Genomic DNA, 24526 nt, shown 5'->3' on the forward strand with positions numbered 1-24526 from the left:
CGCACCATACTCAATATTAAATCCTGAAACTAAATCAGATTCCCCTTCAGCAAAATCAAAAGGAGTACGATTAGTTTCAGCTAAGCAAGAAGCAAAACAAGCTAAAGCTAAAGGAAAAGAAATAATAATAAATCAACAATAAAGCTGATAGTTTATAAAATCAAACATATTAAAACTACCAATTAAAATAATTAAAGACAATAAAATTAAAGCTAAACTAACTTCATAAGAAATTGTTTGAGCAACAGAACGAAGAGAACCTAATAATGAATAATTTGAATTAGAAGATCAACCAGCAATTATAACAGTATAAACACCTAATCTAGTACAACATAAAAAAAATAAAAATCCATAAGAAAAAGAACACATATAAGTTAAATAAGGAAAAATTACTCAAACGGCTAAAGAAATCATTAAATTAAAAACAGGGGAAAAATAATAAAGTAGGTAATTAGATATAATAGGAATTGGCTGCTCCTTACAAATTAACTTAATAGCATCTCTAAATGGCTGAGGAATTCCAACAAAACCTACCTTATTTGGACCCTTTCGAATCTGAATATAACCTAAAACCTTACGCTCTAATAAAGTTAAAAAGGCAACACTAATTAAAACACAAATAACCAATAAAAGAAAATTCAAAATAAATATAAATAAATCATAAAGTATCAATACTATTGTAGAAAAAATCTACATAAATGAATTCTAAATTCAACACATTAATCTGTCAAACTAGTAAATAAATTAATATTAATCAATATAACAAAAAATATTTTAACCATATGGTCCTTTCGTACTAATATGGATTAACAATCTTAGGATAGAAACCGACCTGGCTCACGCCGGTCTGAACTCAGATCATGTAAGAATTTAAAGGTCGAACAGACCTAATCATTGGGCTCCTGCACCCAAAATTTTTCTTAATCCAACATCGAGGTCGCAATCTGCTTTGTCGATATGAGCTCTAAAAAGAATTACGCTGTTATCCCTAAGGTAACTTAATCTTATGATCATAAATTATGGATCAAAATAACAAACATAAATAAATGATATAATAATGAAGAGTTTATCTATTCTTCATGTCACCCCAACAAAACATCATCATTAAATATAGAAAAATATAGAAACAAAAAACTATATAAAAGTAAAATGTCAAGCTCTATAGGGTCTTCTCGTCCTAAAGAAGAATTTAAGCCTTTTGACTCAAAAGTTAAATTCAAAAATTTATTAAGAGACAGTTGATTTCTCGTCAAGCCATTCATTCCAGCCACTAATTAAGAGACTAATGATTATGCTACCTTTGCACGGTCAAAATACCGCGGCTCTTTAAAAATACGCTCAGTGAGCAGGCCAGACCTCAAAATATAAACAAGAGGACATGTTTTTGATAAACAGGTGGAAATCAATTTTGCCTAGTTCCTTATAATAAGTTCACAAGGTAAAAATTTCATACAAATAAATATACTAATTCTATCATTATTACAAAAATTTTAAAATTAAATTAATAATCTTAATAAAAAACCTAAAATATTTATAAAATCAAAATAAAAAATAATGAACTAAAACGTAATCTTAAAGATAGCTGGTTTAAAGCTTACTATTATATTTCTATAATATAAATTATAGGTTATTAACTTCAAAGCTTATCCCTTATAGAATAAATAAGTTAATATTTTTACTTAAAAAATTAAATAAAAACAAATAACTTTAAAAAATTAAATTTTTTGTTAAGAAACTAGATATATTGGGAAACGATTAACATCTCATTTCTATAAATATTTTAATAATAATTATGATACATTAACTATAAATTATTTATAAATCAACCCAAATCGAGACAAGTAAAATAAATACTAAAATTTTGATAAACCCTGATACAAAAGGTACAATAAATAAAATCTACTTAAAAAAATTTAAAATAATATTTCATAAAACACTTACATTACCAATAAACTATAATTTAAAAAATCAATTCTATAAAATATACTAAGACAAAAATACAATAAAATTATTTATATTAAATAATTAAATAAACAAAAAATAAATATAATAAAATAAATAATCAAGATATCCTGATTTGCACAGAAAAATTTTCAGTGTAAATGAAACACTTTACTAATAAGTTATATCTTGAAACTCTTCCTAGATACACTTTCCAGTACATCTACTATGTTACGACTTATCTCATCTAAATTGAAGCTACTTTAAAATAAAATAGAATAATCAATAATGAGAGCGACGGGCGATGTGTACACATCTCAGAGCCAATATCAGTTAAATTAAATAAATTAAATTACTATCAAATCCACCTTCATTAACAGTATTTCACTATCAAATCCGTTATAAACAAAAATCTATTGTAACCCACCTCCTCTTAACTATAAGCTGCACCTTCACCTGAAATATTTTATAATTATAAATCTTGAGAATTATAACTCTAAAAAGATTCTCTGATAACGGAGATATACAAACAAATAAATTAAGTAGAGTAAATCGTGTATTATCAATCATGGGGTAGGTTCCTCTGAATGGAATGAGATACCGCCAAATTCTTTGGGTTTAAAGACCTTAACTAATAGTACCCTGGTAAATATAATTAACATTTAAAATAATAGGGTATCTAATCCTAGTTTATTATTTAAATTTCACAGATTCATAAAAAGGGCCACAAATAAATTTTAACATTTCACCTTACAAATTTATATTTCAACCCTAATAATATAAACAACTGTTTTAACCAATAATATTCACTTGTATCAATCGTATAACCGCGGCTGCTGGCACGAATTATGCCGATACTAAATCAATTGCTAAATCCAAAATCACTTGATAATTAAATCAAATTACTGCAAAAAGAACATTTAGTCTAACAAAACTTACATATAATACAAAGAAAAAGTGAATAAAAAAGCAAGAATATAACTTTTAAAAATAAAAAATAAGAAAATTTTAAATCTATTAATTCAGGAAAAAATAAAAGATTCAAATATTTAAAGAAAAAAAAGAAAAAAACCACAAACATTAACAAAAAAAAAAGAAACGCCCCTATGTATGACCACAACAACTTCTCTATTATATATAATTAAAGATTAATATGGAACATGTATAGCAATAAATGTATTATATTCTTTCTTATTTAATCTTTCTTTTCACTAATAAATAAAGAAAGATTAAATAATATAATAAATATATTTTATACAATTAAGTAATTTAATATAATATGTTATTAATATGAATTCTTTTTTTTATATTAAGTTAACTTTCATATATATTAGTTAAATAATCTAATTATAGATAATTTACATAATTATATTATTATAATTAATATAATTATTTATATTAATTATAATATTTTATATTTAAATTAATAATTTTATTTATTATATCCAATTATAATAATTTTAAATATTAAATTAAATATTATTATATATATTATATTATAATAACCTATTTTAAGCTAAAAACATAAGTAGCTATCATCCTAGGTAAATAATTGCATTAAAATAATCAATTGATAATGGTAAGATGAACTTATAATACTTTAATTTCAATTAAATGTAATATATTAATATAAATTATTTATTATATATATATATAAAAAAAATAAAATGAGCAGGATAAATTAATCCTAATTAAACAAAATAATACATAAAAGAATTTCAAAAAAAAACTTTCGATTTATATATTAAATAAATGAAGTGCCTGATTAAAGGGTTACCTTGATAGGGTAAATAAAGTAAATAAAATTACCTTCATTAAAATTACATAAGATAGAATGAAACTACCTCCTTTAGTATCAAAAACTAACGTGCATCATACACCTTAATGTAAAAAGGTAAGCTAAACAACCTAATGGGTTCATACCCCATTTATAGAGGTATCAATCCTCTCCTTTTTAATGACCAACAACTCTACAAAACTTCTCTTCCTATCAACATTAATGATAGGAACGATCCTGTCCATTTCATCAAATTCCTGATTTGGGGTTTGAATAGGACTTGAGATCAACTTACTTTCATTTATTCCGCTCCTAACAAGAAATAAAAATATAATAATAAATGAATCATCAATTAAATATTTTATTGTCCAAGCAATAGCATCGACAATATTATTATTTTCAATTTTGCTGATTCAAATAAAATATCCCATGGGATGGGAAACAGAATTTATCCCATCAATAATAATTAGATCTAGACTATTATTAAAGATTGGAGCTGCACCTTTCCATTTCTGATTTCCAGAAGTTATAGGAGCATCAAGATGAAATAATTGTTTAACATTAATAACATGACAAAAAGTCGCCCCAATAATGGTCTTATCTTATTGTATTCAATTAAGAACTTTTATTTGAACAATTATTATCTTAAGAATTATTATTGGGGCAATAGGAGGTTTAAATCAAACATCCTTACGACAACTTTTAGCATATTCATCAATCAGACATCTAGGTTGAATAATTAGATCATTAACAGTCAGAGAAAACATCTGAGAACTATACTTCATTATTTACTCACTATTAAGATTAATTATAGTTTTATTATTTAAGCAAATAAATTTATTTTTCATAAATCAAATTTATTCAGCCAGAAATATAAAAACCGAAATTAAATTCATAATATTCTTATCTTTATTATCTTTAGGTGGACTACCACCATTCCTTGGATTCTTACCAAAATGAATTGTAATACAATCATTAATAGAAAACAATATAACAACTATTATAACTATTATAGTTGTATTTACTACAATTACACTCTACTACTATATACGTATTAGATTCTCAGCTCTAATTATATCATACACAGAAAATTCGTGATCTATAAAGATAAAGTCCCAAAAATCAAGAATCATTCTTCCTATAACAGTAATAATTTCAACAATAGGATTGATTTCAACATCAACCTTAATTTCATTATACTAAGGACTTAAGTTAATCAAACTAATAACCTTCAAAGTTATAATTAAAAGAATAATCTTTTAGGCCTTAGTAAAATTTTACACCTCTAGAATTGCAGTCTAGAATCATAATTGAATATAAGACCTAAATATGATAAGAGAGAAAACATCTCATAAGTAGATTTACAGTCTACCACCTAAAATTCAGCCATCTTACCGCAAAAATGATTATTCTCAACAAACCATAAGGACATTGGTACTTTATACTTCATATTTGGAGCATGAGCAGGAATAGTAGGAACATCAATAAGAATACTTATTCGTGCTGAACTTGGCCAACCCGGATCTCTAATTGGGGATGACCAGATTTATAATGTTATTATTACAGCTCACGCATTTGTAATAATTTTCTTTATAGTAATACCTATTATAATTGGTGGATTTGGTAATTGACTTGTTCCACTAATAATTGGTGCACCAGATATAGCATTTCCACAAATAAATAATATAAGTTTTTGATTACTACCACCTTCACTAACCCTTCTTCTTACATCTTCTATAGTAGATAATGGTGCTGGTACACGATGAACAGTTTACCCTCCTCTAGCAGGAGCTATTGCACACGGGGGTGCATCTGTAGATCTAGCTATTTTTTCACTGCACTTAGCAGGTGTATCATCTATTCTTGGTGCAGTGAATTTCATTACAACAGCAATTAATATACGATCAGAAAGTATAACTTTAGATCAAACACCTTTATTTGTATGATCTGTAGCTATTACAGCATTACTTCTCCTTCTTTCACTTCCAGTTTTAGCAGGAGCTATTACTATATTATTAACAGATCGAAATTTAAATACATCATTCTTTGACCTCGACGATACTCTGACTACCCAGACGCATATACATCATGAAACGTAGTATCAAGAATTGGGTCTACAATTTCTATTGTAGGAATCATTATATTCATTGTAATTATATGAGAAAGAATGATTACAAACCGAGCAATTATATTTAGAGCTAACATAAGAAGATCAACAGAATGACTACAAAATAACCCTCCTGCAGAACATAGTTACTCAGAATTACCATTAATCTCTAGATTCTAATATGGCAGATTAGTGCAGTAGATTTAAGCTCTACAAATAAAGGTTTGACCTTTTATTAGAAAATATTTATTAATGGCAACATGATCAAATTTATCTCTTCAAGATGGAGCTTCACCATTAATGGAGCAATTATCATTCCTTCATGATCATACTATGGTCGTATTATTATTAATTACAGTAATTGTAGGTTATGCCCTAAGTTATATATTATTTATTGCCTATACTAACCGTAATATACTTCATGGACATTTAATTGAAACAATCTGAACAGCTTTACCAGCAATTACATTAATTTTTATTGCCCTTCCATCATTACGACTATTATATTTACTTGATGATTCAGTAGATGCAATAATTACAATTAAAACCATTGGACGACAATGATATTGAAGATATGAATATTCAAACTTCATAGACGTAGAATTTGACACTTATATAACACCAGAACAAGACCTAGAAAATGATGGATTCCGACTACTAGATGTAGATAACCGAACAATCCTACCAATAAATACAGAAGTACGAGTATTAACAAGAGCATCAGATGTTCTACACTCATGAGCAGTTCCTGCATTAGGGGTTAAAATTGATGCAACGCCAGGTCGGTTAAATCAAGGAACATTCACAATAAATCGACCTGGATTATTCTTTGGACAATGCTCAGAAATCTGTGGAGCAAACCACAGATTTATACCAATTGTAATTGAAAGAACTTCAGTAAATTTATTTATTAAGTGATTATCTAAGATAATTTAAGGAGTTAGTTCAAATAAATAACATTAGAGTGTCAATCTAAAGTAACTAAAAAAAATTAGTACACCTTGAAATTCATCAGATGACTGAAAGTAAGTAATGGTCTCTTAAACCAAATAATAGTAAATTAACGACTACTTCTGATGGGGAAATTATATCCAAATCCCTCAAATATCCCCTCTTATATGATTCTCACTATTCATTATATTTTCAGCTACATTAATCTTGTTTAATCAAATAAACTTCTTCTCATTTAAACCTAACCTTATTAAAAGAGCAGAAAAAGGAACAATTGAAATAAAAAACTTAAATTGAAAATGATAACAAATCTATTCTCAACATTTGACCCATCAACTAACATCTTTAATTTATCATTAAATTGAACTAGAACATTTCTAGGACTATTATTAATCCCATCACTATTTTGACTTACACCATCACGAATTAACATTATCTGAAATAAACTAAATTTAACCTTACATAATGAATTTAAAACACTTCTTGGACCAAAACCATTTAATGGAACAACATTCATTTTCATCTCAATTTTTATTATAATATTATTTAACAATTTCATAGGATTATTCCCTTATATTTTTACTAGAACAAGACATTTAGCATTAACATTTGCAATTGCCCTACCTATATGGCTAAGATTTATATTATTTGGATGAATTAACCATACTAATCATATATTTACACACCTTGTACCACAAGGTACACCGCCTGCATTAATATCATTTATAGTACTAATTGAAACAATTAGTAATGTTATTCGACCAGGTACATTAGCAGTACGGTTGGCAGCAAATATAATTGCAGGACACTTATTATTAACCTTATTAGGAAACACAGGACCATCTATAGCAATAAACTTAATCTCATTACTAATTATAGGACAAATACTTCTATTAATTCTAGAATCAGCAGTAGCAATAATTCAAGCCTATGTTTTCTCAATTCTAAGAACTCTATATTCTAGAGAAGTATATTAAACCTATGTTAACAACTCACTCAAACCACCCATTCCACTTAGTAGACTATAGACCTTGACCATTAACAGGAGCAATTGGAGCAATAGTCCTAGTATCAGGACTAGCAAAATGATTCCACCTATTTAATATTAACTTATTCATAATTGGATTTGGAATTACCCTACTAACTATAATTCAATGATGACGAGATGTAGTACGAGAAGGAACATATCAAGGATTACATACAGGATTTGTATCAATTGGATTACGATGAGGAATAATTTTATTTATTGCATCAGAGGTATTATTTTTCGTTTCTCTTTTTTGAGCATTCTTTAGAAGAAGATTAGCACCAACAATTGAACTAGGAATACTATGACCTCCAATAGGAATTCAACCCTATGACCCTATACAAATTCCATTACTTAATACAGCTATTCTTTTAGCATCAGGAGTAACAGTAACATGAGCACATCATAGTTTAATGGAATCTAATCATACTCAAGCACTACAAGGATTATTCTTCACAGTGTTATTAGGACTATACTTTACAATACTTCAAGCATATGAATATTGAGAAGCACCTTTTACCATTGCAGATGCAGTTTATGGATCAACATTCTTTGTTGCAACAGGATTCCATGGTTTACACGTAATTATTGGAACAATCTTTTTATCAACATGTCTACTTCGACACTCAATAAATCAATTTTCACCAAGACATCACTTTGGATTTGAAGCAGCAGCATGATACTGACACTTCGTAGACGTAGTATGATTATTCTTATATATCTCTATTTATTGATGAGGTAGATAATTGTTTTTCTAGTATAAATAGTACATTTGACTTCCAATCAGAAAGCTTGATATAAATCAAGAAAAACAATTCTAATTCTATCAACAAGAGTTTTCATTAGATTTATTATTCCAATAATTGTTATAATCCTGGCAACAACACTATCAAAAAAATTAATTAATGATCGAGAAAAAAGATCACCATTTGAATGTGGGTTTGATCCAAAAAGATCAGCACGAATACCATTCTCAATACGATTCTTCCTAATCGCAGTAATCTTTTTAATTTTTGATGTAGAAATTGCACTAATTCTACCAATTGTAATTATTTTTAAAACTTCAGACATTATAATCTGAACAGTATCAACAATATTTTTTATTCTAGTTCTATTAGGAGGACTATACCATGAATGAAACCAAGGAGCATTACAATGAGCAGAATAAAGGGTTGTAGTTAAATATAACATTTGGGTTGCATTCAAAAAGTATTGATATTATCAATCAACTTTAAATAGAATAAGAAGCGAAATATTGCAGTCAGTTTCGACCTGGAAGATTGGTATGTACTACCCTTATTCTTATTAATTGAAGCCAAAAAGAGGCGTATTACTGTTAATAATATAATTGAACTATAATAGTTCCAATTAAGGAAATGTAAAGCCAATATGAAAGCTGCTAACTTTTTATATTAGCGGTTAAACTCCGTTAACATTTCTAAAATTTATATAGTTTAAATAAAACATTACATTTTCACTGTAAAAATAATATATCTATATTTATAAATACTTAAAAGTAAAAATACTTCCTTAACATCTTCAGTGTCACGCTCTAATTATAAGCTATTTAAGTAAACGAAAAACAATATTACCAAAATAAATATTCAAAAAATAAAAGTTAAAAGATAAATCTTGAAATTAGAATCATATCAACCTTGAATATAACCAATTAAATAAATAAATAATCTATATAAACCTTGACCACCAAGTAATTCACCTCAACCATAATCAAATGACTTAGATGAATAATAACCTATTTTTAAAGGAATATATCTAATAAACTTAGTTGAAAGAAAAGGTATAAATCATATAGAACCAGCAAATCTAACAAAAGAAAGTATACTTAAAGAAAATAAATTATGAGAAAAATCAAAATTAGAAATAAGCACCTAAAATAACAACTGTAATAGTTAAAAACTTTAAATAATAAGGTAAAGCAATCACATGAGGAATAGGAAAAATTAATCAAGATAAAAGACTACCACCAAAAACAGCAACAAACAATAGACCAATTATTCCAAATGAAATATAATAACCCTTATCATCAAAAGAAAATCTAGAATAAAAATTATTATCACCAGATATTGAATAATAAAACAAACGAAAAGAATAAGAAGCAGTTAAACCAGTAGAAAAAAAATAAAGAAAAAAAATTAAACAATTAATTCATCTTAAACAAACCATCTCAAGAATTAAATCCTTTGAATAAAATCCCGCTAAAAAAGGTATTCCACACAAAGATAAACTAGAAACATTAAAACAAACTGAAGTTAAAGGTATGAAATTAACAATTGATCCTATAAAACGAATATCCTGAGAATCCTTCAAATTATGAATTATTGAACCTGCACATATAAATAATAATGCCTTAAATAAAGCATGAGCCAATAAATGAAAAAATGCAAGCTTTGGATAACCTATAGCCAAAATTCTTATTATTAAACCAAGTTGTCTTAAAGTAGAAAGAGCAATAATCTTCTTTAAATCAAACTCAAAATTAGCGCCCAATCCAGCCTTAAATATAGTTATACAACCAATTAAAAGTAAAAATCAACCACAATTATAAGTATCCAATATTGGTCTAAAACGAATTAATAAATAAACACCAGCAGTAACAAGAGTAGAAGAATGAACTAAAGCAGAAACAGGAGTAGGAGCTGCTATAGCAGCAGGAAGTCATGAAGAGAAAGGAATCTGAGCTCTCTTAGTTATAGCTGCTAAAACAATTAATATAGTAATGAGCTTTATTTCAAAAGAATTAGAAATAAAATCATAATAATAAATATAATTTCAACCACCAAAATTTAACATTCATGCAATAGAAATTAAAATAGCAACATCACCAATACGATTAGAAAGTGCAGTTAATATACCAGCACTATAAGATTTTACATTTTGATAATAAATAACTAAACAATAAGAAACTAAACCTAAACCATCTCAACCTAATAAAATTCTAATTAAATTAGGACTAATAATTAAAAAACCTATAGAAAGAATAAATATTAAAACAATAATAATAAAACGATTTATATTCTTTTCACCAGATATATAATCCTCTCTATAATAAATAACCAAAGAAGAAATATATATAACAAAAGATATAAAAATAAGAGATATTCAATCCAAAATTAAAGTTATAACAACTATAGAACCATTTAAATTGAAAAGCTCTCACTCAACAAAAACTCTATAATCAATTATTAAATAATAAATACCTAAAATAAAAATTATAGTTCTCGAAATAAACAAAGAAAAAAACTCAAAGAACAAATAGAAAATAAATTCACGGCCTAAGATGAAATACTTCATATCATTGATTCCACAAAACAATATTTTTAATTAAAATACTTAAGCAAACTAAACAAAGAAATATTCACCCTTTAAACAGAGAATATTTAAAGGCAATCAATGTAAAAGTAAAAGATGATATTCACGAAAATAACCAAGAGAACAAGTATAAACACCAGAATAATAATTCCCATGCTGAGAATAAGAATATATATACAAAGTATAAACAGCTCTAAAAAAAGATAAAAAAATCAAAGCAAAGAATCTAAAAGAAGATCAAGATATAATTCTATTTAATAATCTAATTTCACCTACCAAATTTAAAGAAGGAGGAGCAGCCATATTTGATGATCTTAAAAGAAATCATCATAAAGCCATTCTTGGCATCAAATTAATTATACCCTTGTTAATTAATAATCTTCGTCTACCTAAACGTTCATAAATAATATTAGATAAACAAAATAAACCAGAAGAACATAAACCATGACCAACCATTAGAGAAAGAGAACCTACACAACCTCATCAATTCATAGTCATCAATCCACCAATAACCATTCTTATATGAGCAACAGAAGAATATGCAATTAAAGACTTTAAATCAACCTGACGAAAACAAATAAATCTTACAATAACACCCCCAGATAAACCTAAAGACAATCAAAAATAATTAAACTTTAAACCCAAATAAGAAATAACCTTTATAACACGAAAAATACCATAACCACCTAACTTTAATAAATCACCAGCAAGAATTATTCTACCTGAAATAGGGGCCTCTACATGAGCCTTAGGAAGTCATAAATGAACCAAAAACATAGGTATCTTAACTAAAAAAGCCAAAATTATAAATACATAAAACATAAAATAATAAGAACCAAAATCAACCAATAAAGGAAAATATAAAGTATTAGAAAAATCATAAACCTTAAATAAAACTAATAATAAAGGTAATCTAGCAACCAAAGTATAAAAAATTAAATAAACACCAGCCTGCAAACGCTCAGGTTGATAACCCCAACCCAAAATTAAAAGTAAAGTAGGAACTAATCTAGCCTCAAAAAAAATATAAAAAGAAAGAAGACTTAATCTAGCAAATGAACAATAAAGCATAATTATTAAAATCAAAACCATAAAAACAAAAAAATTAGAATGATATGAACTTAAATAAACTGAACCTCTAGCAGTGATTATTAAAGAACAAATCCAAAAACTAAGTAAAATTAAACTAAAAGAAAAATAATCAATACCAAAATAATATCTAATTATATTCAAATCAGCATATGAATAAACACAAATTATAAAAACAAAACCCGACAGAAACATTAAAGAGTGAACCAACCATCAACAATTATTTAATAAACAAAGAGGGATCAAAAAAATAGTTATAAATAAATACTTTAACATAAAGATAAACCAAAAGAATTAAAAAAATCATTACCATGAGAACGAATTATTGAAACTAAAATAGAAAGACCTAAAGCACCCTCACAAACAGAAAAAACTAAAAAAATAACAGGAAAAAAATAATCATAATCAAACTCAATAAGAAAAACAATAACTAACATAAATAAAGAAAGAACAATATATTCTAATCTCAAAAGAACCATTAATAAATGTTTACGTTTAGAAGAAAAAACATAAACACCAGCAAAATAAATCAATAAAGAAGTAAAAATAGAGAATATAAACATTAGTTTTAATAGTTTAAAAAAAAACGCCGGTCTTGTAAACCGGAAATAAGTCCAGCCCCCACTTTTAAAACTTCAGAGGTGGAAAAGCTTCCATCATCGGTCCCCAAAACCGGTATTTTAAATAAACTAACCCCTGAAATGATCAAAATAATAATTATATCATTATCAAATGTAATAAATATTAATTTTATTAAATTAAGACACCCAATATCAATAATGCTTTTTATTATCCTTCAAACCTTCCTAGTTGGATTAATAACAGGAACAATAATAGAAAGATATTGATTATCATATATTTTATTTTTAACATTTCTTGGTGGTATACTAGTATTATTTATTTACATTACAAGAATTGCATCTAACGAAATATTTCAGCCTAAATCAATCACTATAATTATTACATTAATAATGTGAGTATTTATCATATTAATATTAATTATTCTAGATATATCTATATTTATAGACTTTTTCAAAAACACCGAAACTATAAATATTGATAATTCAATCAATTATCAAGAAATAACAATATCTTTAGAAAAATTATATAATAGACCAACATTCATTATTACAATAATAATAATAATTTATTTATTTTTAGCACTACTAGCAGTTGTTAAAATCACCAATATTAATCAGGGACCTATTCGTAAAATAAGATAATTACTAATGAATAAACCCTTACGATTAAGACATCCTTTAATTAAAATTATTAATAACTCTTTAATTGACTTACCTGCCCCAACAAATATTTCATTTTGATGAAATTTTGGATCCCTATTAGGGTTATGTTTGGTAATTCAAATCGTAACTGGACTATTTTTAGCTATACATTATACATCAAATATTGAAATAGCATTCAGTAGTGTAGTACACATCTGCCGAGACGTAAATAATGGTCGAATTATCCGAACCTTACACGCAAATGGAGCATCTATATTTTTTATTTGTATTTACTTACATGTAGGACGGGGAATTTACTATGGATCTTATATATATATACATACCTGAATAATTGGTACAGTGATTTTATTTTTAGTTATAGCAACTGCATTTATAGGATATGTCTTACCCTGAGGCCAAATATCTTTTTGAGGTGCAACAGTAATTACTAATTTATTATCAGCAATCCCATACTTAGGAACAGATTTAGTCCAATGAGTATGAGGAGGATTCGCTGTTGATAATGCAACATTAAATCGATTCTTCACATTCCATTTTGTATTACCATTTATTATTGCTGCTATAGCAGCAATTCATTTATTTTTTCTTCACCAAACAGGATCTAATGATCCTCTTGGACTAAATGGAGATATTGAAAAAATTCCATTCCATCCATACTTTGGCTTTAAGGATTCTATTACATTTGTAATAATAACATCATTATTAATTATACTATGTTTAATTAATCCTTACCTATTAGGAGATCCAGATAACTTTGTACCTGCCAACCCATTAGTAACACCAGTTCACATTCAACCAGAATGATATTTCCTATTTGCATATGCAATTCTACGATCTATCCCTAATAAGTTAGGAGGTGTTATTGCATTATTTTTATCAATTAGAATCTTAATAATTTTACCATTTTATAATAAAACACCATTCCGAGGCATTCAATTTTACCCTATTAATCAAATTTTATTCTGAATTATAGTAGTTGTTGTATGCTTACTAACGTGAATTGGTAAACGACCTGTTGAAGAACCTTATATTATAACAGGTCAAATCTTAAGAATTATTTACTTCACATATTTCTTAATTAATGTCCATGTCGCAAATGCATGAGATAAATTAATTAAGGAATAAAGTTAATTAGCTTAGGAAAAGCATATGTTTTGAAAACATAAAATTAGAAGTTTAACTCTTCTATTAACTTTTCTCAAAAAATTTCACTAAACAAATGAGATAAATAAAATCTTTAAACCAACAAAGAAAATAAAAAAATTCAAAGATAAAGGTAAAAAACTTTTTCAAGCTAAGTACATTAATTTATCATAACGGAACCGTGGTAATGTTCCACGAACCCAAATAAAACCAAAAGATATAATAGCAAGCTTAATAAAAAATATAAAAGAATAAAAATCACCGCCCAAAAAAATTAAAGCCAATAACATTCTTATGAAGACAATTCTAGTATATTCAGCTAAAAAAATTAAAGTAAAACCACCCGCACCATACTCAATATTAAATCCTGAAACTAACTCAGATTGCCCTTCAGCAAAATCAAAAGGAGTACGATTAGTTTCAGCTAAGCAAGAAGCAAAACAAGCTAAAGCTAAAGGAAAAGAAATAATAATAAATCAACAATAAGGCTGATACTTTATAAAGTCAAACATATTAAAACTACCAATTAAAATAATTAAAGACAATAAAATTAAAGCTAAACTAACTTCATAAGAAATTGTTTGAGCAACAGAACGAAGAGAACCTAATAATGAATAATTTGAATTAGAAGATCAACCAGCAATTATAACAGTATAAACACCTAATCTAGTACAACATAAAAAAATAAAAATCCATAAGAAAAAGAACACATATAAGTTAAATAAGGAAAAATTACTCAAACGGCTAAAGAAATCATTAAATTAAAAACAGGGGAAAAATAATAAAGTAGGTAATTAGATATAATAGGAATTGGCTGCTCCTTACAAATTAACTTAATAGCATCTCTAAATGGCTGAGGAATTCCAACAAAACCTACCTTATTTGGACCCTTTCGAATCTGAATATAACCTAAAACCTTACGCTCTAATAAAGTTAAAAAGGCAACACTAATTAAAACACAAATAACCAATAAAAGAAAATTCAAAATAAATATAAATAAATCATAAAGTATCAATACTATTTGTAGAAAAAATCTACATAAATGAATTCTAAATTCAACACATTAATCTGTCAAAATAGTAAATAAATTAATATTAATCAATATAACAAAAAATATTTTAACCATATGGTCCTTTCGTACTAATATGGATTAACAATCTTAGGATAGAAACCGACCTGGCTCACGCCGGTCTGAACTCAGATCATGTAAGAATTTAAAGGTCGAACAGACCTAATCATTGGGCTCCTGCACCCAAAATTTTTCTTAATCCAACATCGAGGTCGCAATCTGCTTTGTCGATATGAGCTCTCAAAAACAATTACGCTGTTATCCCTAAGGTAACTTAATCTTATGATCATAAATTATGGATCAAAATAACAAACATAAATAAATGATATAATAATGAAGAGTTTATCTATTCTTCATGTCACCCCAACAAAACATCATCATTAAATATAGAAAGACAAACAAAAAACTATATAAAAGTAAAATGTCAAGCTCTATAGGGTCTTCTCGTCCTAAAGAAGAATTTAAGCCTTTTGACTCAAAAGTTAAATTCAAAAATTTATTAAGAGACAGTTGATTTCTCGTCAAGCCATTCATTCCAGCCACTAATTAAGAGACTAATGACTATGCTACCTTTGCATGGTCAAAATACCGCGGCTCTTTAAAAATACGCTCAGTGAGCAGGCCAGACCTCAAAATATAAACAAGAGGACATGTTTTTGATAAACAGGCGGAAATCAATTTTGCCTAGTTCCTTATAATAAGTAAAGGTAAAAATTTCATACAAATAAATATACTAATTCTATCATTATTACAAAAATTTTAAAATTAAATTAATAATCTTAATAAAAAACCTAAATTATTTATAAAATCAAAATAAAAAATAATGAACTAAAACGTAATCTTAAAGACAGCTGGTTTAAAGCTTACTATTATATTTCTATAAAATAAATTATAGGTTATTAACTTCAAAGCTTATCCCTTAAAGAATAAATAAGTTAATATTTTTACTTAAAAAATTAAATAAAAACAAATAACTTTAAAAAATTAAATTTTTTCTTAAGAAACTAGATATCTTGGGAAACGATTAACATCTCATTTCTATAAATAATTTAATAATAATTATGATACATTAACTATAAATTATTTATAAATCAACCCAAATCGAGACAAGTAAAATAAATACTAAAATTTTGATAAACCCTGATACAAAAGGTACAATAAATAAAATCTACTTAAAAAAATTTAAAATAATATTTCATAAAACACTTACATTACCAATAAACTATAATTTAAAAAATCAATTCTATAAAATATACTAAGACAAAAATACAATAAAATTATTTATATTAAATAATTAAATAAACAAAAAATAAATATAATAAAATAAATAATCAAGATATCCTGATTTGCACAGAAAAATTTTCAGTGTAAATGAAACACTTTACTAATAAGTTATATCTTGAAACTCTTCCTAGATACACTTTCCAGTACATCTACTATGTTACGACTTATCTCATCTAAATTGAAGCTACTTTAAAATAAAATAGAATAATCAATAATGAGAGCGACGGGCGATGTGTACACATCTCAGAGCCAATATCAGTTAAATTAAATAAATTAAATTACTATCAAATCCACCTTCATTAACAGTATTTCACTATCAAATCCGTTATAAACAAAAATCTATTGTAACCCACCTCCTCTTAACTATAAGCTGCACCTTGACCTGAAATATTTTATAATTATAAATCTTGAGAATTATAACTCTAAAAAGATTCTCTGATAACGGAGATATACAAACAAATAAATTAAGTAGAGTAAATCGTGTATTATCAATCATGGGGTAGGTTCCTCTGAATGGAATGAGATACCGCCAAATTCTTTGGGTTTAAAGACCTTAACTAATAGTACCCTGGTAAATATAATTAACATTTAAAATAATAGGGTATCTAATCCTAGTTTATTATTTAAATTTCACAGATTCATAAAAAGGGCCACAAATAAATTTTAACATTTCACCTTACAAATTTATATTTCAACCCTAATAATATAAACAACTGTTTTAACCAATATTATTCACTTGTATCAATCGTATAACCGCGGCTGCTGGCACGAATTATGCCGATACTAAATCAATTGCTAAATCCAAAATCACTTGATAATTAAATCAAATTACTGCAAAAAGAACATTTAGTCTAACAAACCTTACATATAATACAAGGAAAAAGTGAATAAACAAGCAAGAATAAAACTTTTAAAAATAAAAAATAAGAAAATTTTAAATCTATCAATTCAGGAAAAAATAAAAGATTCAAATATTTAAAGAAAAAAAAAGAAAAAAACCACAAACATTAACAAAAAAAAAAAGAAACGCCCCTATGTATGACCACAACAACTTCTCTATTATATATAATTAAAGATTAATATTGAACATGTATAGCAATACATGTATTATATTCTTTCTTATTTAATCTTTCTTTTTACTAAAAAATAAAAAAATATTAAATAATATAATAAATATATTTTATACAATTATGTAATTTAATATAATATGTTATTAATATGAATTCTTTTTTTTATATTTAGTTAACTTTCATATATATTAGTTAAATAATATAATAATAGATTAAATTAAGACACCCAATATCAATAATGCTTTTTATTATGCTTCAAACCTTCCTAGTTGGATTAATAACAGGAACAATAATAGAAAGATATTGATTATCATATATGTTATTTTTAACATTTCTTGGTGGTATACTAGTATTATTTATTTACATTACAAGAATTGCATCAAACGAAATATTTCAGCCTAAATCAATCACTATAATTATTACATTAATAATGTGAGTATTTATCACATTAATATTAATTATTCTAGATATATCTATATTTATAGACTTTTTCAAAAACACCGAAACTATAAATATTGATAATTCAATCAATTATCAAGAAATAACAATATCTTTAGGAAAATTATATAATAGACCAACATTCATTATTACAATAATAATAATAATTTATTTATTTTTAGCACTACTAGCAGTTGTTAAAATCACCAATATTAATCAGGGACCTATTCGTAAAATAAGATAATTACTAATGAATAAACCCTTACGATTAAGACATCCTTTAATTAAAATTATTAATAACTCTTTAATTGACTTACCTGCCCCAACAAATATTTCATTTTGATGAAATTTTGGATCCCTATTAGGGTTATGTTTGGTAATTCAAATCGTAACTGGACTATTTTTAGCTATACATTATACATCAAATATTGAAATAGCATTCAGTAGTGTAGTACACATCTGCCGAGACGTAAATAATGGTTGAATTATCCGAACCTTACACGCAAATGGAGCATCTATATTTATTATTTGTATTTACTTACATGTAGGACGGGGAATTTACTATGGATCTTATATATATATACATACCTGAATAATTGGTACAGTGATTTTATTTTTAGTTATAGCAACTGCATTTATAGGATATGTCTTACCCTGAGGCCAAATATCTTTTTGAGGTGCAACAGTAATTACTAATTTATTATCAGCAATCCCATACTTAGGAACAGATTTAGTCCAATGAGTATGAGGAGGATTCGCTGTTGATAATGCAACATTAAATCGATTCTTCACATTCCATTTTGTATTACCATTTATTATTGCTGCTATAGCAGCAATTCATTTATTTTTTCGTCACCAAACAGGATCTAATAATCCTCTTGGACTAAATGGAGATATTGAAAAAATTCCATTCCATCCATACTTTACCTTTAAGGATTCTATTACATTTGTAATAATAACATCATTATTATTTATACTATGTTTAATTAATCCTTACCTATTAGGAGATCCAGATAACTTTGTACCTGCCAACCCATTAGTAACACCAGTTCACATTCAACCAGAATGATATTTCCTATTTGCATATGCAATTCTATGATCTATCCCTAATAAGTTAGGAGGTGTTATTGCATTATTTTTATCAATTAGAATCTTAATAATTTTACCATTTTATAATAAAACACCATTCCGAGGCATTCAATTTTACCCTATTAATCAAATTTTATTCTGAATTATAGTAGTTGTTGTATGCTTACTAACGTGAATTGGTAAACGACCTGTTGAAGAACCTTATATTATAACAGGTCAAATCTTAACAATTATTTACTTCACATATTTCTTAATTAATGTCCATGTCGCAAACGCATGAGATAAATTAATTAAGGAATAAAGTTAATTAAATTAGGAAAAGCATATGTTTTGAAAACATAAAATTAGAAGTTTAACTCTTCTATTAACTTTTCTCAAATATTTCACTAAACAAATGAGATAAATAAAATCTTTAAACCAACAAAGAAAATAAAAAAATTCAAAGATAAAGGTAAAAAACTTTTTCAAGCTAAGTACATTAATTTATCATAACGGAACCGTGGTAATGTTCCACGAACCCAAATAAAACCAAAAGATATAATAGCAAGCTTAATAAAAAATATAAAAGAATAAAAATCACCGCCCAAAAAAATTAAAGCCAATAACATTCTTATGAAGACAATTCTAGTATATTCAGCTAAAAAAATTAAAGTAAAACCACCCGCACCATACTCAATATTAAATCCTGAAACTAACTCAGATTCCCCTTCAGCAAAATCAAAAGGAGTACGATTAGTTTCAGCTAAGCAAGAAGCAAAACAAGCTAAAGCTAAAGGAAAAGGAATAATAATAAATCAACAATAAAGCTGATAGTTTATAAAATCAAACATATTAAAACTACCAATTAAAATAATTAAAGACAATAAAATTAAAGCTAAACTAACTTCATAAGAAATTGTTTGAGCAACAGAACGAAGAGAACCTAATAATGAATAATTTGAATTAGAAGATCAACCAGCAATTATAACAGTATAAACACCTAATCTAGTACAACATAAAAAAAATAAAAATCCATAAGAAAAAGAACACATATAAGTTAAATAAGGAAAAATTACTCAAACGGCTAAAGAAATCATTAAATTAAAAACAGGGGAAAAATAATAAAGTAGGTAATTAGATATAATAGGAATTGGCTGCTCCTTACAAATTAACTTAATAGCATCTCTAAATGGCTGAGGAATTCCAACAAAACCTACCTTATCTGGACCCTTTCGAATCTGAATATAACCTAAAACCTTACGCTCTAATAAAGTTAAAAAGGCAACACTAATTAAAACACAAATAACCAATAAAAGAAAATTCAAAATAAATATAAATAAATCATAAAGTATCAATACTATTTGTAGAAAAAATCTACATAAATGAATTCTAAATTCAACACATTAATCTGTCAAAATAGTAAATAAATTAATATTAATCAATATAACAAAAAATATTTTAACCATATGGTCCTTTCGTACTAATATGGATTAACAATCTTAGGATAGAAACCGACCTGGCTCACGCCGGTCTGAACTCAGATCATGTAAGAATTTAAAGGTCGAACAGACCTAATCATTGGGCTCCTGCACCCAAAATTTTTCTTAATCCAACATCGAGGTCGCAATCTGCTTTGTCTATATGAGCTCTCAAAAACAATTACGCTGTTATCCCTAAGGTAACTTAATCTTATGATCATAAATTATGGATCAAAATAACAAACATAAATAAATGATATAATAATGAAGAGTTTATCTATTCTTCATGTCACCCCAACAAAACATCATCATTAATTATAGAAAGACAAACATAAAACTATATAAAAGTAAAATGTCAAGCTCTATAGGGTCTTCTCGTCCTAAAGAAGAATTTAAGCCTTTTGACTCAAAAGTTAAATTCAAAAATTTATTAAGGGACAGTTGATTTCTCGTCAAGCCATTCATTCCAGCCACTAATTAAGAGACTAATGATTATGCTACCTTTGCACGGTCAAAATACCGCGGCTCTTTAAAAATACGCTCAGTGAGCAGGCCAGACCTCAAAATATAAACAAGAGGACATGTTTTTGATAAACAGGCGGAAATCAATTTTGGCTAGTTCCTTATAATAAGTTCACAAGGTAAAAATTTCATACAAATAAATATACTAATTCTATCATTATTACAAAAATTTTAAAATTAAATTAATAATCTTAATAAAAAACCTAAAATATTTATAAAATCAAAATAAAAAATAATGAACTAAAACGTAATCTTAAAGATAGCTGGTTTAAAGCTTACTATTATATTTCTATAAAATAAATTATAGGTTATTAACTTCAAAGCTTATCCCTTAAAGAATAAATAAGTTAATATTTTTACTTAAAAAATTAAATAAAAACAAATAACTTTAAAAAATTAAATTTTTTCTTAAGAAACTAGATATCTTGGGAAACGATTAACATCTCATTTCTATAAATAATTTAATTATAATTATGATACATTAACTATAAATTATTTATAAATCAACCCAAATCGAGACAAGTAAAATAAATACTAAAATTTTGATAAACCCTGATACAAAAGGTACAATAAATAAAATCTACTTAAAAAAATTTAAAATAATATTTCATAAAACACTTACATTACCAATAAACTATAATTTAAAAAATCAATTCTATAAAATATACTAAGACAAAAATACAATAAAATTATTTATATTAAATAATTAAATAAACAAAAAATAAATATAATAAAATAAATAATCAAGATATCCTGATTTGCACAGAAAAATTTTCAGTGTAAATGAAACACTTTACTAATAAGTTATATCTTGAAACTCTTCCTAGATACACTTTCCAGTACATCTACTATGTTACGACTTATCTCATCTAAATTGAAGCTACTTTAAAATTAAATAGAATAATCAATAATGAGAGCGACGGGCGATGTGTACATATCTCAGAGCCAATATCAGTTAAATTAAATAAATTAAATTACTATCAAATCCACCTTCATTAACAGTATTTCACTATCAAATCCGTTATAAACAAAAATCTATTGTAACACACCTCCTCTTAACTATAAGCTGCACCTTGACCTGAAATATTTTATAATTATAAATCTTGAGAATTATAACTCTAAAAAGATTCTCTGATAACGGAGATATACAAACAAATAAATTAAGTAGAGTAAATCGTGTATTATCAATCATGGGGTAGGTTCCTCTGAATGGAATGAGATACCGCCAAATACTTTGGGTTTAAAGACCTTAACTAATAGTACCCTGGTAAATATAATTAACATTTAAAATAATAGGGTATCTAATCCTAGTTTATTATTTAAATTTCACAGATTCATAAAAAGGGCCACAAATAAATTTTAACATTTCACCTTACAAATTTATATTTCAACCCTAATAATATAAACAACTGTTTTAACCAATAATATTCACTTGTATCAATCGTATAACCGCGGCTGCTGGCACGAATTATGCCGATACTAAATCAATTGCTAAATCCAAAATCACTTGATAATTAAATCAAATTACTGCAAAAAGAACATTTAGTCTAACAAAACTTACATATAATACAAAGAAAAAGTGAATAAACAAGCAAGAATAAAACTTTTAAAAATAAAAAATAAGAAAATTTTAAATCTATTAATTCAGGAAAAAATAAAAGATTCAAATATTTAAAGAAAAAAAAGAAAAAAACCACAAACATTAACAAAAAAAAAGAAACGCACCTATGTTTGACCACAACAACTTCTCTATTATATATAATTAAAGATTAATATGGAACATGTATAGCAATAAATGTATTATATTCTTTCTTATTTAATCTTTGTTTTCACTAATAAATAAAGAAAGATTAAATAATATAATAAATATATTTTATACAATTATGTAATTTATTTTATTATATTTATTTTTTGTTTATTTAATTATTTAATATAAATAATTTTATTGTATTTTTGTCTTAGTATATTTTATAGAATTGATTTTTTAAATTATAGTTTATTGGTAATGTAAGTGTTTTATGAAATATTATTTTAAATTTTTTTAAGTAGATTTTATTTATTGTACCTTTTGTATCAGGGTTTATAAAAATTTTAGTATTTATTTTACTTGTCTCGATTTGGGTTGATTTATAAATAATTTATAGTTAATGTATCATAATTATTATTAAATTATTTATAGAAATGAGATGTTAATCGTTTCCCAAGATATCTAGTTTCTTAAGAAAAAATTTAATTTTTTAAAGTTATTTGTTTTTATTTAATTTTTTAAGTAAAAATATTAACTTATTTATTCTTTAAGGGATAAGCTTTGAAGTTAATAACCTATAATTTATTTTATAGAAATATAATAGTAAGCTTTAAACCAGCTATCTTTAAGATTACGTTTTAGTTCATTATTTTTTATTTTGATTTTATAAATATTTTAGGTTTTTTATTAAGATTATTAATTTAATTTTAAAATTTTTGTAATAATGATAGAATTAGTATATTTATTTGTATGAAATTTTTACCTTGTGAACTTATTATAAGGAACTAGCCAAAATTGATTTCCGCCTGTTTATCAAAAACATGTCCTCTTGTTTATATTTTGAGGTCTGGCCTGCTCACTGAGCGTATTTTTAAAGAGCCGCGGTATTTTGACCGTGCAAAGGTAGCATAATCATTAGTCTCTTAATTAGTGGCTGGAATGAATGGCTTGACGAGAAATCAACTGTCCCTTAATAAATTTTTGAATTTAACTTTTGAGTCAAAAGGCTTAAATTCTTCTTTAGGACGAGAAGACCCTATAGAGCTTGACATTTTACTTTTATATAGTTTTATGTTTGTCTTTCTATATTTAATGATGATGTTTTGTTGGGGTGACATGAAGAATAGATAAACTCTTCATTATTATATCATTTATTTATGTTTGTTATTTTGATCCATAATTTATGATCATAAGATTAAGTTACCTTAGGGATAACAGCGTAATTGTTTTTGAGAGCTCAT

General features: G+C 26.0%; 1 long non-coding RNA gene across 1 annotated transcript in view; it reads left to right on the top strand.

Annotated features, from left to right (window-relative positions):
• LOC126278646 (uncharacterized) overlaps positions 1 to 16468 on the top strand; it is a 159224-nt gene extending 142756 nt beyond the window's left edge. The window contains exon 2 of the long non-coding RNA XR_007550758.1: positions 16386 to 16468. This is a non-coding gene — a long non-coding RNA (uncharacterized LOC126278646). The remainder of the gene's footprint in view (positions 1 to 16385) is intronic.
• The last annotated feature ends 8058 nt before the right edge of the window (positions 16469 to 24526 follow it).

Source organism: Schistocerca gregaria, chromosome 6 (assembly GCF_023897955.1).
Source record: "Schistocerca gregaria isolate iqSchGreg1 chromosome 6, iqSchGreg1.2, whole genome shotgun sequence".
Lineage (NCBI taxonomy): Eukaryota > Metazoa > Arthropoda > Insecta > Orthoptera > Acrididae > Schistocerca > Schistocerca gregaria.